Source organism: Hippopotamus amphibius, chromosome 15 (genome assembly GCF_030028045.1).
Source record: "Hippopotamus amphibius kiboko isolate mHipAmp2 chromosome 15, mHipAmp2.hap2, whole genome shotgun sequence".
In the NCBI taxonomy this organism is placed as follows: Eukaryota; Metazoa; Chordata; class Mammalia; order Artiodactyla; family Hippopotamidae; genus Hippopotamus; species Hippopotamus amphibius.
In genome coordinates, this window is record NC_080200.1 from 31,147,164 (window position 1) to 31,163,435 (window position 16,272).

Sequence of the window (16,272 nt, forward strand, 5' to 3'; positions counted from 1 at the left end):
CCCCCGGTCGCCTAGCAGGCCGCGCGACCTCGGGCCCGCGGGACGCAGGCCGACCAGCAGGCCGCGTGCCCCTCCGAGACCCGGGCGACCGAGAGGCCTGCAGGCCGCGGGCCGCCAAGCGCCCCTCGGGCCGCGGGCGCCCCGAGACCCGGGCCGCCGAGCGGCCTGCAGGCTCCGTGGCCGCGGGCCCCCCGAGACCCGGGCCGCCGGCCGCCGAGCGACCCTCGGGCCGCGGGCTCCCCGAGAGCCGGGCCGCCGGCCGCCGAGCGACCCTCGGGACGCGCGCGCCCGAGACCCGGCCCGCCGGCCGCCGAGCGCCCCTCGGGCCGCGGGCGCCCGGGACCCGTGCCGCCGAGCGGCCTGTAGGCTCCGTGGCCGCGGGCCGCCGAGCGACCCTCGGGCCGCGGGCGCCCGAGACCATGCCCGCCGGCCACCGAGCGCCCCTCGGGATGCGGGCGCCCGGGACCCGGGCCGCCGAGCGGCCTGCAGGCTCCGTGGCCGCGGGCCGCCGAGCGACCCTCGTGCCGCGGGCTCCCCGAGACCCGGGCCGCCGAGCGGCCTGCAGGCCGCCGGCTGCCGGCTGCCGGCCGCCGAGCGACCCTCGGGCCGCGTGCCCCCGAGAGCCAGGACGCCGGGAGACCGTCAGCACGCGCAGACTCGGGCTGCGCAGCCCCGGGCTGCCGGTGGACCCGCGGGCCCGCGGGACCCCGGTCAACCAGCAGGCCGCGCCGTCCCGTACCGCCGGGTAACCAGCACGGCGGCGGTCCCAGGCCCTCCACGCCCGTGCTGCCGAGCGGTCTGCAGGCCGCGGGCCGCCGAGCGACCCTCGGGCCGCGGGCGCCCGAGACCATGCCCGCCGGCCGCCGAGCGACCCTCGGGCCGCGGGCGCCCGAGACCCGGGCCGCCGGCCGCCGAGCGACCCTCGGGCCGCGCGCGCCCGAGACCATGCCCGCCGGCCGCCGAGCGACCCTCGCGCCGCGGGCTCCCCGAGACCCGGGCCGCCGAGCGGCGTGCAGGCCGCGGGCTGCCGGCCGCAGAGCGACCCTCGGGCCGCGGGCGCCCGAGACCATACCCGCCGGCCACCGAGCGCCCCTCGGGATGCGGGCGCCCGGGACCCGGGCCGCCGAGCGACCTGCAGGCTCCGTGGCCGCGGGCCGCCGAGCGACCCTCGGGCCGCCGGTCGACTTGCAGGCAGGTCGACCAGCCGGCCGCGGGCCGCCGAGCGCCCCTCGGGCCGCGGGCGCCCGGGACCCGGGCCGCCGAGCGACCTGCAGGCTCCGTGGCCGCGGGCAGCCGAGCGACCCTCGGGCCGCCGGTCGACTTGCAGGCAGGTCGACCAGCCGGCCGCGGGCCGCCGAGCGCCCCTCGGGCCGCGGGCGCCCGGGACCCGGGCCGCCGAGCGGCCTGCAGGCTCTGTGGCCGCGGGCCGCCGAGCGCCCCTCGGGCTGCGGGCGCCCGGGACGCGGGCCGCCGAGCGACCTGCAGGCTCCGTGGCCGCGGGCCGCCGAGCGACCCTCGCGCCGCGGGCTCCCCGAGAGCCGGGCCGCCGAGCGGCCTGCAGGCCGCGGGCTGCCGGCCGCCGAGCGCCCCTCGGGCTGCGGGCGCCCGGGACCCGGGCCGCCGAGCGGCCTGCAGGCTCCGTGGCCGCGGGCCGCCGAGCGACCCTCGGGCCGCGGGCGCCCAAGACCCGGGCCGCCGGCCGCCGAGCGACCCTCGGGCCGCGCGCGCCCGAGACCCGGGCCGCCGGCCGCCGAGCGACCCTCGGGCCGCGCGCGCCCGAGACCATGCCCGCCGGCCGCCGAGCGACCCTCGGGCCGCGCGCGCCCGGGACCCGGGCCGCCGGCCGCCGAGCGACCCTCGGGCCGCGCGCGCCCGGGACCCGGGCCGCCGGCCGCCGAGCGACCCTCGGGCCGCGCGCGCCCGGGACCATGCCCGCCGGCCGCCGAGCGACCCTCGGGCCGCGCGCGCCCGAGACCATGCCCGCCGGCCGCCGAGCGACCCTCGGGCCGCGCGCGCCCGGGACCCGGCCCGCCGGCCGCCGAGCGACCCTCGGGCCGCGGGCGCCCAGAGACCCGGCCCGCCGGCCGCCGAGCGACAGCACGCGCGGACTCGGGCTGCGCAGCCCCGGGCTGCCGGTGGACCCGCGGCCGCCGCTTGACCCGTGTATGCTTGCTGTTCATCTCCTGGAGATTCCTGCACCAAGCTGATTGAATGAGGAACATGGAAGCACTGTATATAGGCTTTGCATTTTTCTCTTCGTTTCCTGTACTTTGCCTTCGTTTCCTTTGCGTGTGCTCTATTTTATTGTACATGTTATATTGCTTGTTATTTTTTTATTCATTTAAGGTAGGACCGCTTTTATGCGTTTCTACACCTCCCCGCCCCCCCCCCCCCCCCCCCGCCCCGCGTCTCCCTCCTCTGGTGCCCGCCCCAAATGAGGTCGCATCATCTTTCATAGTGTACATCCTGGGCCAGCATAAGCTTTCCAAGAATAAAATGCCCCCCCGCCTTTCCTTCCCAAGGACACCACGAACACCTCCTGTCCTGTGCAGTGCTTTTTCACCCACCGCCAGCAGAGGGCCCTCTCTGACAGACCCAGGAACTCCCCTGCTCCGAGTCATCCAGGAGAGGCTGTTCCGTTCTGTGTGAAACGGGTGGGGTGGGCTGATGAGACATCATTGCTTAGAAGGCCATCGGGTTCACCGGTTCGGTGGCAAGAGAGAACATCCTCATCCTCCTTGAGGTTGACTCGGAAGGTCTTCGGGCCCGCAGGACACCGCCCCCAAATGGGCCTCCGTGGCATAGGGAGATTTTGCCATGCGAGGTGACAACAGGAGGGGAACACGGACCCTCCTTTCCTTCTCCCGTCTGAAAGCAGGAAGAAAATCTCTCACGGGAACAGGGTGGTGGAGGGGGCGGCCGGGAGGTGTAGAGATGAGGACTGACTGCTTTCCTGTCTTAAGAAATCACGAATCATCCAAGTGGGACCGCTCATAACACACAGAGGACAGAAGTGTGGACGAGATGAGGAGAATGTGTAAGGGAACGTCTTCCACAAGAACTCTTTTCCATAGGCCGACTTCAAGACTTTCCAACATCTCTAGGTTTAGGGGTGGACTGAGTGCCATGAAAGAATGGACATTCAGCAGCCTGTCTACATCATCTCCAAAGAAGGGAAAATGCTGAAACGTCCCTAGCTCCACAAGCCTAAGGGTCTCCCTGCTCCGGAGAGTTGGAGCATATGCGTGCTTCCATGCCTACACAGATCTTGCGCTTTAGGGAAACCACAAACTAGGCAGGAGCCTGGACTTCTACAAGGCAGTCCATGTTCACACGGGTCACTGTGGTTGGCTTCCTTACTTTCATTGGATTGGATTGGGGTGGGGTGGGGTGGGGTGGGGTGGGGGGCGGGGGGGGGCGGTGACAAATGTCCAAGGATGAGGCATCCTAAAGAAGGAACGTGTGTGGTCCAAGCTACCCGAGGTCGCCATCCTCATTGTAGGAAGAGGACCTCTTTGGGGAGTGTGGGGAGGGGGGAGGCAAGGTAGAAGGTATGCAGATAAGGTTTGGGGGAGGGAAAAAAAGACATTTCGGTCCTAAAGCTAGTCATTTCGAAATGGGAAACAAAGGACACAAGGGAAAAGCTAAAACTGGGCACAGGCGATTGGAAAAGGTTTCTGAGGAGAAGAATCTTCGGAAAGGAATGGGAACCGTGGTCAGGACTGCTTAAGATGAGGATGGATTCAAGGACACACATGAGTGTTCGTATCAACAGGAAACCAGTGCAAAACTAGAATTCAGTTTTCTGTCTCTCGGTGAAAAAGGCCAACTTTGGGCTCGGGCTTGGGTGTTTCTTCTATTGCTCTGCTCTCTCCGTCATGAGAGAGAAAGCTTTCCTTCCTTTTTCCGGAAGGAAGGAAGGAAGGAAGGAAGGAAGGAAGGAAGGCAGGCAGGCAGGCAGGCAGGCTTATGTCTTCTAAAAATCATCACTTCTTTTCTAGGTTACCTTTATCAGGTCTTGGGGGACTCACGTGGACTTAGTCCTCTTGATATTCAAAGAGCCAGGGTTGGCTCACAAGGAAAGAGGCTTCTCTCTTTGCCTAGCAAGTCTTTCCCTGGGATGTGGGTGACGTGGCTAAGGAGGCACTGTTCCCCAGTGACCTATCTAACTGTTTTACACTCGTTGGGGTATTTTGGACACATTTGCCCCCAAACCGAATGACACATGAAGTCTTTTGCACTTAGAATGCATGTTGAGAGAGGATCCAAGAGGAGAGGGCCTAGCTCAAGAATGTGTTCTCTCTCCTTCGAAAGCAGAGCCATGAAACGGAGTAGGCTTCCTGGAGAGGTTTCCTGACATGGGAAGCGTTGTCGAAGAGGAAGGAACGTGAAGCCTTCTTTGGCTTGTGTCTATACACGGGTGTGTTCCAGCTGCTCTGGAAATGATGGGATCCTTCTTCTCTGCCCTGGCATACAGGGTTTTCGGTCGTCCAAATGGAGGCTCACACGACAGGGACTGAGCCCAGTATCAAGGAGATATTCCACCCGAGTTTCATGCCGAGGCGGCAACAACAGCCTCTTGAAAGATGATGGGGGGTGGGGGGGGGCCACACGTGGATCAATTCCATTCTGTCCATTCAACAGAGGGTCGGGGCTACAGCAGACCCCAGAGAGGGACAGCAGACCCCAGAGAGGGGCAGCAGCCCGGCCGGCCACTGGGTCTCCATGTCTCAGGCTTCCTGGGGAACCTCACCCCCCCCCCCAGGTCCCCGCCGCCCCCCGCATTCCGCCACCCACCTTGGTGCATTTCGAATGGCTCCAATTGTAAATAGATGCTGGTGGGAAGATTTCTACAGGTTACCTGCAATGGCTGACCTGTCATGCTTGTCACCCTGGGGGAAAACAATTCTCTTTGTCCCCAGAGGCGTCAGACCTCCTCTCTCAGGAACCCCTGAGCCCCGGCCACTGGACTTCACTCCACTGGCACGTAGTAAGGGTCATCCAAACGTTCCTGTGACGGTGAGTATGGTTTCCATGTGGGTTGAAGCCTTCCCTTGCTGCAAGCCTTCTGTCCTCACCATGGCATAGAGACGGTTAAAAAAAAATTGTGTTTGCCACTTTGGGTATACCTTCCACAGCCTGCAGTGATCAAGGCACCCACTTCGCTGGGCAAGTCCTATGAGCCTTCACAAAAGCTCTTGCAAACTTCTTGGGACCATCACTTTTCCAGTCACGCTCAATCATCAGGCAAGATTGACAGGGCCGATGGGAAAACTGGACTCCGAGAAGAACGAGTGACCTACGTGGGGCTGAATGAACTGAGGACTAGGATGATAGTGTGTGTATGACTACTTGTCTACAATAGGACTGATTGGGGAAGCCGCTGGGGGCGGGGGGGGGGGGGGCAGGGTGCGGATACCTTAGGAGCTTGGGATGAACATATACACATTCCTATACGTAAAGTGGATAATCAACAAGCTCTTACGACTTGGCACAGGAAACTATACTCAATACTTTGTAATAACCTGTAAGAGAAAAAAAATCTGAAACAGAATCTATATCTATCTATCTATCTATCTACCTATCTTTCTATCTAAATCACTGTGCTGTACACCTGAAACTGCACGACATTATAAATGCTTCCATTATTTCAAACAGAAAAGAATCTCCTAACCTGAGTGAGAGAGAGAGAGAGAGAACAGGACGGATTGTGAAATCTTTTCTTTTCCAGCTACAAGGGAAAATGAAAACAAACAAAACCCAATTTATTTTAAAAGTTGGACATCCATTTGGTGACTTGTACCCTTGTCAGCAAAATGGAATCACTTCTCTTTTTCTCCCTACCTGCTCCGTCCAGAATTCAGAAACTCTCCGTGAGGCTCCTTATTTCTTTGGCAAGAGAGTCACTTGCACGCGTTCCTTAGAGGCCCACGTTACGTTTCCATAAAACGGGAATACACACTTGTGGATATGAGATTCTGGTGCTATTCATTTTCCTTAGGGTGTTGCTTTTCACCTGAAAACCGGACTGGATCCTGAAGTCTTTCAAGTTGCCCCCAATATCTGGCTACAACTCTCTCCATGAATGTTTCCCACTTTCGCCCACCCTTTTGACTTGGCATCACTGACAACGAAAACGGCCCTTTGCCTGAAGCCCTACAGACCGAAGCTGCAGGACTTGGTGAAAACTTTAGAGACATGGCCACCACAGCTCCTGTGGAAACCATCCTGGTGCCTGTTTCTGTGAGAGCCACTCTGAAAGTCGAACCAAACACCCGACATCATCACAGCCATTTCAAACTGCTAAAGTTGCTTCCACCCTAACATCTACAAATCTTCTTCACTGACACCGCCCCCCACACGCTCCCCCCCCCCCCCCCCCACTGGTTTATAATCGGCTCCAGTGATGGACCTTTGTCTTCCTTTGGTTTCCATACAAGTGCCTCTTAGGAAATAACCTGATTGCTTGCACCACAGGCCTAGTTTTTGGGAGCCCATCAACATCACTGCCTCCTGAGAGGAGATATGATAACTGTTTCACAGAACCGACCTGTTCTCAGAACTCAGAAACAGTTTCCATGAAATGGAGGCCTCTACTAACCTATTTTCTCCCTTTCCCTCCCTCCCCGCCTCCCTCCCTCCCTCCATCTCCCTCTCCCTCACACACACACACACACACACACACACACACACACACACACACACACACACACACAGTCACCAGGTCAGCTTTCAATATGTTCAGAGTAGGCCGCCCCAAAATGTGTCTCCTTGAATTCAAGTCGCTTAAGAACTGGACAGCACAAGACCGGACATTCTGGCCCTCCTTTCTGTCCTCCCACAGCAGAGCACGATCTCAAGTTAAGACGTTTGCTTCCACGCATGTCCGTGATTCTCAAATGGTTTAGTGGGGTTTCCTGGGTTAGGAAAAAGAGGGGACTCCTATTTGCCTGAGACAAGGAGAAGTTCTCACACAACCTTCACCCATCCCTCCCTCCCTCCCTCCCTCCCTCCCTCCCTCCCTCCCTCCCTCCCTGCAGTTTGGAGGGGGCAGCCTAAGGGTGGGGAAATTGGGGAAGGAAAAAAAAAAGCCGTTCGATAAAGGGGAGCTCGAGGCAAAGTCAAAGGCTCCCGATCTGACCGGAGAGCATTCTGCATTTGAATGAAGCGATTGAACAAGGCCCTGCGGAATGAAGCGTCCGGACTTCCCCTCCCCCTCTCCCGGCAACTATCAGCCCTGGCGACTTGGGAAGGAGCGAGCGGTGGAGAAGCGGGCGGGGGCGGGGGCGGGGGCGGGGGCGGGACCAACAGACAATAGCCGCTGCCTGCCTGCCTGCCTGCCGGGCTGAGGCCTGAGGGCTGCGGGCCACGCTGGTTTCTGCAACTCAATCCCTTCCAGGAAGCACCTGTGATGACTGCTTGGCAGGGAATGGTCAAAGCTGAACTCTCTTGGCCTATTTCTGAAAAAGGCCTGAGTCTCAGCTACGACAGATTTTCTGGATTTCTTGGCCCATGCGCAGACCCGCACCCTCCCATCCTGTCAGATCCTTTGTACCCACACCTCCCCTGGGAGAGTTCGTTGGCCTCGTCTGGAACATGAACAAGCAAAACCAAACATAGTGTGACATGATGTATTGGTCTTTATTGAAAAGAAACGTGCTCCTCTCGCACACCTGAGGGCAGGAAGCAAAGGCACGTTCTCAGCAGGACGGGGGACAGGGAACCCGAACCCAGGCCGGTCAGCAGTGGCCCCCTGCCCCCCACCGCCCCGCCCTCCCCATCCCCGTCTCTCCCAGGCCCACGTGGGGCCTCCCTTCCCTGCCTCTCTCTGTGCCCCTCGTCTCCAGCTCCCCCAGCCCAGCTTCCGCACCCCCCCCCCCCCCCCGGCCCCGGGAAGGGGAGGCATGTCTGTCCCAGCTCCAGTTCTGATATTTCACTTGTGAAACTTCCCTAGGCCCAGGTGCCAGCTTGCCGTCCTGCTGCTTCATGTCCGTCTCTATCAGCCATGCCCAAAGGGCACGGGAAATTATGGACAGCAAATAGCACACCTAGACGGTGTGTGCGTGGGGGGGGGGGGTGTCCCTTCTCCAGGAAGCAGTGAGGGAACAAAAGGAGGCCTGGGGGAAGGAGTCCTGGGTGCCTATCATCGCGCCCCCGCCCCCCCACCGCCCCGCAGAGCACCATTCATTTCCATCTCCGCATCTGAAGGACACATAGTCCTGGTTGAAGCAACTTGATGAGGATTCCCCTCCTAACGACGTGACAGAACCTATGAAGAACTGCACTCCTTGAATCCATAAATGCTAACGGGATCCAAGGAGTTTTCCATCAATGGCAGAAAAAGAAATGGTCCTGAACATAATAACTGCCAAGTATTCCTCTAGACGGAGGCATCATTCACTTTTTCTTAACTTTTTTTCTTTTCATGTTTTACAATAAACTGTATATATTTAGAGTGTACAATTTGGTACCCCAATCTTCCAATTCATTCCCCCCCAACCCTCCCCGCTTTCCCCACTTGGTGTCCATATGTTTGTGCTCTACATCTGTGTCTCTCTTTCTGCCTTGCACACCAGTTGATGTGTACCATTTTTCTGCAGTCCACATATATGTGTGAATATACAATATTTGTTTTTCTCTTTCTGACTCACTCTCATTCACTTGTTAACAACAGTAACGATGACGACGACAAGGACAAGGATAAGGACCGGAAAAACAACAACAGAGAGAGCACTGGGCGAGTTTTCCACTTCTTAAAGGAAGGAGGCCGTGTTCCCAGGCAGGTTGGCTCAGCTGCACAGTTCCCTCCGGTGACTATTCCTGGGGGCACCGTCGAGGTGATGCACGAAACACACAGGAGGAGGCCTTCTTGAATGTCCTGCCCAGGAAATGGGGACATGATTCCAGCAGTGGCGATGGCTGCCCTTCTCTTTAGGGTGACACACGGGCCTGATGGCACCGGGCAAACCCTCCCCTCCCTCCCTCCCTCCCTCCCTCCCTCCCTCCCTCCCTCCCACCTACCTTCCTTCCTTCCTTCCTTCCTTCCTTCCTTCCTTCCTTCCTTCCTTCCTTCTTGAGGCTCTTGGCCTCCCCACTGAAAGGAAGAGCCCAGGGCCCAGCAGCAAAGACCTTCTGCTGATCCTTGCCAGGGGGCTCTCATTTTACACACTTGAATAGGATCAGTAGACACCGTCATCTCATGAGAAGCAGAAAATATCATCTAAAAGCCTACTTTCCTGGTGTCTCAGCGTCCAGGGCTCCTCCTTCTCAGGGATCTTGTGCTCTGTAGGGATAATTCACATGCTGGGGGAGTAGGTTCCCAATAGCATCTTATGAAATGGATTACAGGATGTCTTCCTTTGAAAAAGATAAAGATTATTTGGGAAAGTTATTCATATGAAGCACATGGATGATATCCTCTCTGATCTATATATTAGAGTTGACCGTTGAACAACCAACATGGGGGATTAGGGGGGCCGACCCCACACACACCATTGAGAACCCATGCATAACTTCACAGTCCAAGCTCTGTATCGGGGCTTCCACCTCTGGGTACTCAGCAACCAGAGATCCTGCAGTGCCATAGTGCACAGCTATGGAAAACATCCCCTTATGAGTCACACACACACACACACACACACACACACACACACACACACACGCGCGCGCACGTGCTCGAGCGCAGACATCTCAACTTTGTTACCCAAACGTTAGTGGTGTTCGAATAATCTTAGAAGTGATGACTGCTGTCTGATGAAATCAATGGATCCATCAATCAATCTATGACACTACACTTTGTATTTCCTAGTCTCAAAATTATTTGGAATTTGGCTCCTTAGAAGTTTAGCTTGGTCCTTCAAGGACAGTGTCAGTTGGAGAGAAAATAACATTTCTTCAAATCATGGAAGTGAAATAGTCCTGGACGCTTATGTGAAACATTAACATAATTTTTCTTCTTTATTTTATAAGATAACTGGAATTAGGAAGAAAATCTCCTCGTGAAAAACCAGGTGCTACCTTTCCTTGACTGATGATCGAAGAGGAGAAAGCATTTTCTGGGCCCATGCAACTTGAGAGAAGTTCTAACTTTTCTGGAAAAGAAAGATTCCCACCCTCCCCTTGCTCGGCCATGCTAGAAACCTTCCCCTGCCCCAAACTCTGACGTGTCCCCTTGTTTGGCCTCACTGTGTGTCGTCCGTGGGCACGGGAACACACTTGCGTTCCGTAACAGGAGAGCCTATGGAGAAAAGATCTCTGCCCACTTTCATGGGATCTGCATTGCTGGCTAGGTAAACCTAAGACATCAAAAGAAGTGCCTTGGAACACATGCTCCTTCCACACTGGTCACCTCATAGGATTCCTAAATGACTCTGGTTCAGCACTCACTCGACTTGGCTGTGTTTCTGTGCTTCCTGACCTAAAGGATCTATCTGGATATGCCACCCGATAGAAGCTGAAATAAATTCACTTTGGACGTGTGTGAATGCCGTTCATACAGAGAGTGGGGACTGCAGGGAGCTCTTGTGGATAAAGAAAAATGGGGGAACACATGTAGGCGACAGCACATAAAGTATAGAAAGATACACGAAGGTTTCCTTCGTTCGCGGGTTGGGAAGGGGGAACGACAGAACATTCCCTGCTTCTACTCTACGCACGCACGCAGGCAGGCAGGCAGGCAGGCAGGCAGGCAGGCAGGCAGGCAGGCACCGGAGTGGGGTGGGGTGGGGGGAGCTGGCTCCTTACCCCACCCACCAGGGACGCGTGCGCGTTTAAAGAGACCAGGAGGAACGTGGTGGCGGTGGCGATGAGGAAGGAGGACCACGTTCAAGGTGTGGATTTGCGGTGAGGGCTACGTGAGGTGACTAAGAACTCGGTGCAGTGAGCGGCCCATACAAGGACAGAAGCGATGGTCCCCTAATGCTTGCAGGGCCTGGCCAGGAGCATGAACGGGCGCCCGTGTCCCCAGGTTGGCATCATGACACTAGTTCATCCCTGTGAAACAGGATGTGTTTTCTGTGTTCTCCTGTCTTGACAAACACACGTCTTTACCTGTGTCTCCGTACAACGACGGTCTCTGCGTGACAGTCGGCAGAACATCCCCAGGGACAATTATCACAGAGACCTGAGGTTCTGCTTGGCTGGCAATGCTTGTGTGAATACTGCAGTGAGATACAGACAGACAGACAGACAGACAGACAGACAGACAGACACACACACACACACACACACACACACACACACACACACACACACCCCTACGTATAATTATGTGTATTTAATACGATATCTGTATTGATTTTCTGTCTCAGATGACGAATGATGCTGTCAGCCTCATGATTTTCACACAGGGTTTCTGTGTGTGTCCTACTGTCGGGACAACATAGCCGGTCTGTGTCATGGAAGCAGAGACACCGTGGGAGTCACAGGAATGAAGACCTCGTTCTAGGAACTGGACCTTCCAGAGGCCTGGGAGCAGCTGGGCAGGGCAGGGCTGGGCTGGGCTGCGGAGGAGGGGAGGGGAGGGAAGGCTGTGGCTCTCAGTCCTCTGAGTGCCCGGTGGCAGTGGCGGAGGTGGCAGTGCCGATGGAGCTGTCAGCGCCCACAGGGAAAGGTAGCCACCGATGTGCGGGGCCACAGGGGAGACATGGAGAGACTCGGGGGAAGGCACAGCTGTCCCTCGGTGGATCTGCGGCCAGGCAGCCAGGAGTGGCCTGGGCCACTGTCGTCCAGGGGGCACCAGCTGGGAACACTAGCCAGACGCAGGGCGGCGGGGGTGGGTGGGTGTGTGTGTGTGTGTGTGTGTATGTGTGGATGGACAGCCTTCCACCCTGCACCTCTGTGCCCACCTGTCACCGTGTGGGATGGCGACAGCCTGCAGAGAGCCTTGGCTGTGGCTTCACTTCCAATGCCTACATCCCATCCAGCGTTCTCTTCGCACCAGCCCTACCCTGGGGTCGCACGGGGAGGGGGAGACTCAGAAAGGCGGTTCCCAGGCTGCCCCCGCATGGAAGTCACATGAGCCTCCGGACATGGCCGTGCCACGTCAAACACGCGTCTGGAGGTAGGTCAGACTTTACATTGTGTTACGGTTTGTTTTCTTGGGAGAAGTTGTGTCTCTTAGGCCAGGAGCAACTGGAATTGTCGGTCAAAGTCCTCAGGCAGCCCTTTGACTTGGAGGCCGAGCACAAGTTTGACACGGTATGTTTCCGGTGACATGGAATTGCAGATGGCCCACGAAGCATGCTCTCGGCAATACTGCCAAGCCTGTGGTCTCACAGGGGACGGTCTCCTCGACCGAGATGTCACCATCTCGGGAGTCCGCACCTGGAGCGACACGGTGACCTCAGGACGGGCGCCCTGTCTGTGCGCCCCATCCGGATGCGCGTGGACGGGAATGGAGCAGCTCTGGGAACGGTGGACGATGCCAGCTCTTGTTCTTCTGCTCTGCTGCCTGCCGTGCACGGCTGTGGAGAGGGACGCGCCGCTGTGGAGAGGGATGAGCCGAGTCCAGTGTCTCTGAACCCACCCCAGGCAAAGAGGAGCAGGACAGTGGGTGTGGGCCCTCCCTCGTGTGTGGCCAGGATCCTGTGCGGGGGGAGAGTCCCTGGCCCTCCCGCTGAGAGGAAGGTGCGAGAGGTGGATCGGCGGCGGCGTCTTTCCTCGGGGCCCCAGAGCTTCTGCGGCTCCGATCTCCCCTCTTCACAGTTCTAGTTGGCGCCCGCCCCAGCACAAACCTACCTGAGAGCTTCCCTGGTATCCGGAAGCGATGGCTTTGTGTTTTGAGGACGCAAGGGGAGAAAGAGCTGAGCAAAGCTTTTCCCTGGAACCTGAGTGTCTATGGGTGTGTCTGGCCCATCACCAGCGAGCGTGCTGAGTGCCACTTCCTGAGGGCAGGTGCTCTTTAAGGAAAGTATGGCTTCGTATCTTTGTGACACGCAGGCCCTTCTAGAATGTGGAGCGAGTTTCTCAAGAATCCCAGCAGAATCCCAGGTGCTGTGGAGGCTAGGGCCTCAAAGGTCCGGCTCCATCCCCTCTCTCCATCCTGGCCTGGCCTGGCCTGGCTGGGCCCCTAAGGACCCTGCTGGCCTCTAGAGTGGCCCCTGCTTCTCGGTTGGTTTCCACGCTGCTGCTCACAGAGCCATCTTCTCCAAAGGCAGCCGACCGCCGTATTCCTTCCGTGGAGGCCTGGCACGGCTCTCCTCGGCTTGGATGATAGCATGAGAGGACTGACAAGCTGGGTCCTTCCTCCAGGGCTGACCTTTTACAAACTCCGCCTTGAAGAGGGGTAAAGTCAGCATGTCATTCTCACGTGTAAGATGGGACCCGAGGGGCCCGTTCCTAGCTCTACCACTTGGGAGAGTGGGGGACTCTTCCGTCAAGGAAACGGAGAGCTCATACTTGATGGTGCGGTTGTCAGAAGCCTTTTTCTAAGCCTCCCCTGGCCCCACCGTGTCAGAAAGACGTGTCCCTCCACCTGCCGGGGACTTGATGAAGGAGAGTCACTCTGGTAGAAGTACCCGAAGCTCGATGACTTCACTGCCGTCTCCCTTTCTCTGGCACGGGCCCGCCCCTGGAGGAGCCCTGTCTTCACCTGGCCGTGACGGCACCGCTCAGGGGAGCTGGAGACAGGACCCCAATGAGGGCAGGTGGATGGGAGCCTGTTCAAAATGACCTACACACCCAATCTGCCGTAGACATGGTCCACAGATCGTGGACGTGCCTGTGCCCCCGAAGACATCCGTGTGGCCCCGGGCATCCGGCAGCCATCTTCTCCATGTTCTCCTGACCTGTGCTCTCGCTCTTTTCTCCGGAGCACTCGCCTGATGATTCGTGGGGGCATGAAACCCCAGCTGGCAGGAGCCAAATGATCTTCCCAACACAAGGGAAAAGAAGAGGTGGGGTCCCGCATCCATCCAATGTTTCTGTGCCTAAGAATGAGTTTCTAAGAAATCTCATCCTCCTTTAGCTCCCTTAACACCCCCCCCACCCCGGCGCCCGCCAGCCCGGGCCATAGTATAGTTACTTTCCCAGATTTCCTCCCTCTCCTCAGCAGAACCGAAGAGATTGTAGGTGTTGCCACTTCTCTGAGTCTTTCTTTGCTTTCTTAGGAGGGCTGCCCCATGTCACGTAAAACTTGGAAGACATACATGCGTGAGCATCTCTCCTTGTGATTCTAACCCAGGGAAGAGCATTTAAAACTCGAAAGGAGGCAAACTAGGGTTCAGGCACCCAGAGTTGAGCTGGGTGGCCACTGGGAAGAGAGTTCCAGACCCCTTCCTGTTTGGGGGAGGGGGAAATCTCCCCCTCTGCCCCTCTTGAGTCCTCGTGGCTGGACTCATCCTAACATGGACTCAAGGCGGATAGAGGAAGCGGGAGCGGGAACACGTGTTCGTTTGTTGTTGTTGTTGTTGTTTTACCTTCTAGCCGTGAGAAGTGGCTGAGGCGGGCAGCTTTTCGACTGTGTAGACCAAGGGACAGTACATGTGTGAGACAGGGATCAGACCGAGAGACTTAGCTTTCGGGTGCGCCCTGAGGGAAGGAAGAATCTAAACAGAGTTTGGGCTTGGGGGGGGTCCCTGAAAGAAGTCACAGTGTCTGTCTCCCTAGGCTTCTCGGCCCCAATGAATTCCCTACTTTGGGGATCGGAGCGTCCTCCTAACTCCAGGTGCAGATGCAGGGAGTGCGCCTTTCACCCGAGAGAGAGATGGATGTCTCGCTTTCAGGGAGACACAAAGAAGAGCCCGAGGGTCCCTCTTGTGTTGGCCGCCTGCTTGAGGTCACCGTCACGCCAAATGATCACTGTGCCACGGAGGTGCATTTTGGCGTGGCCTATCCTGGGCTCCACAGCCACCTCCCTGAGAACGGGTATGGTCAGAACCGTAGGAAGCTCAAGGGCGCCGCCAGCCGGTTTCAAAAACGTATCTGTCAGCACCTGCTGGCTGCAACCGCGAGGTTTGCAAGTGCCCTCCGCATAATTCTCCCCCTCCCCCGCAACGACGTCATCACTTCCAATCCTGGCGAACAATGTATGGAACCTTTGCTGGGGTTTTCGTTTGTTTCTCTTTTGTGGGGTTCTCTCTCTCTCTCTCTCTCTCTCTCTCTCTCTCTCTCTCTCTCTCTGTCTCTCTGTCTCTGTCTCTGTCTCTGTCTCTGTCTCTGTCTCTGTCTCTCTCTGTCTCTCTCTCTCTGTCACACGCGCTCTGATGTTCGGGGCCTAATGGGAGAAATGAAATCAAGCGAGGGGTTTTGCCCTCAGGTTGCCTTGGTCTCGGGTTGACTTGTGTGCGCTGAGAAAGACGGCCTTTACTGAAGGCCCTGCGCAGACTTTTTGACACCCCCGATCCATGGAATCCTGAAGCTGTGGAACCTAGAAATCTTTCGGTCTCCTTTTGATTTGGAAATCTTCTCCTTGACAGAAAGAAGCCCATTTAAAAGAGAAAAAGAAAAAGTGGAACTGCATGAGCAGATCGGTTTTTAGATCTCAGCCGGGCGGCTGCCCGGTTCTCTGGGGAGAACTGTCTTCATCTTGCAAATCTGTACACACAGCCCACAGTGGCCTGGGATGGAGGCCAGTGGACTGGATTGGGCAGAACCTGAGACCAGAGGAAAGAGAAAAAAAATAAGAAAAATGGTGGTGGTGGTTGGGGGGAGGGGGAAGAGGTCTGCTTTGAAAAATAGGAACTGCTGGCAGGGCTCCCTCACCCCCACCCCCCCACCCCAAAGTAGGACTGTGTATCCAGGCGTAGAAATGATACTGCGCCAAGAAGGCAAGCGCTGTTGAGACTGCTGTTCCTATGATGTTACAAACCGAAAGCGATGCTTTCTGGTCGAGGCTCTCCATGACAATCTGCTAAGCAAATCACACGTTGGCTGTTTTGGACGTTCTCTGCAGTTTTCATTGGGAGTGAGGAAGAGCCGTTTGTACATGTTTTGATACAATGTTTTGAATGCTGTGGGACCATGGTATGTTTCCGCCGTGGATGAACAAGGTTGCCTTTTCCAGCTTCCGCTTGCATGGTCATTTCCTGGTCCTGACGACCCCCCCGCCCCAAGTGAGGGAGGCCTGTGTGTCTTTGTGTCCATTTAGAAGGGTTGGTGCTTGATGCCAGCATGATATCCAAATCTTGATTTTGGACTTACCAAACTACTGTTGGGAGTTTGTTTCTTGTCTTAATCTCCCTTAACTCTTGCAGTCACCTGAGTGTCCACTCTTGATTTCGCGTCTCTCTCTGCCTCTGTCTCTGTCTCTCTCGCTCTTTCCTTTTGTTGATT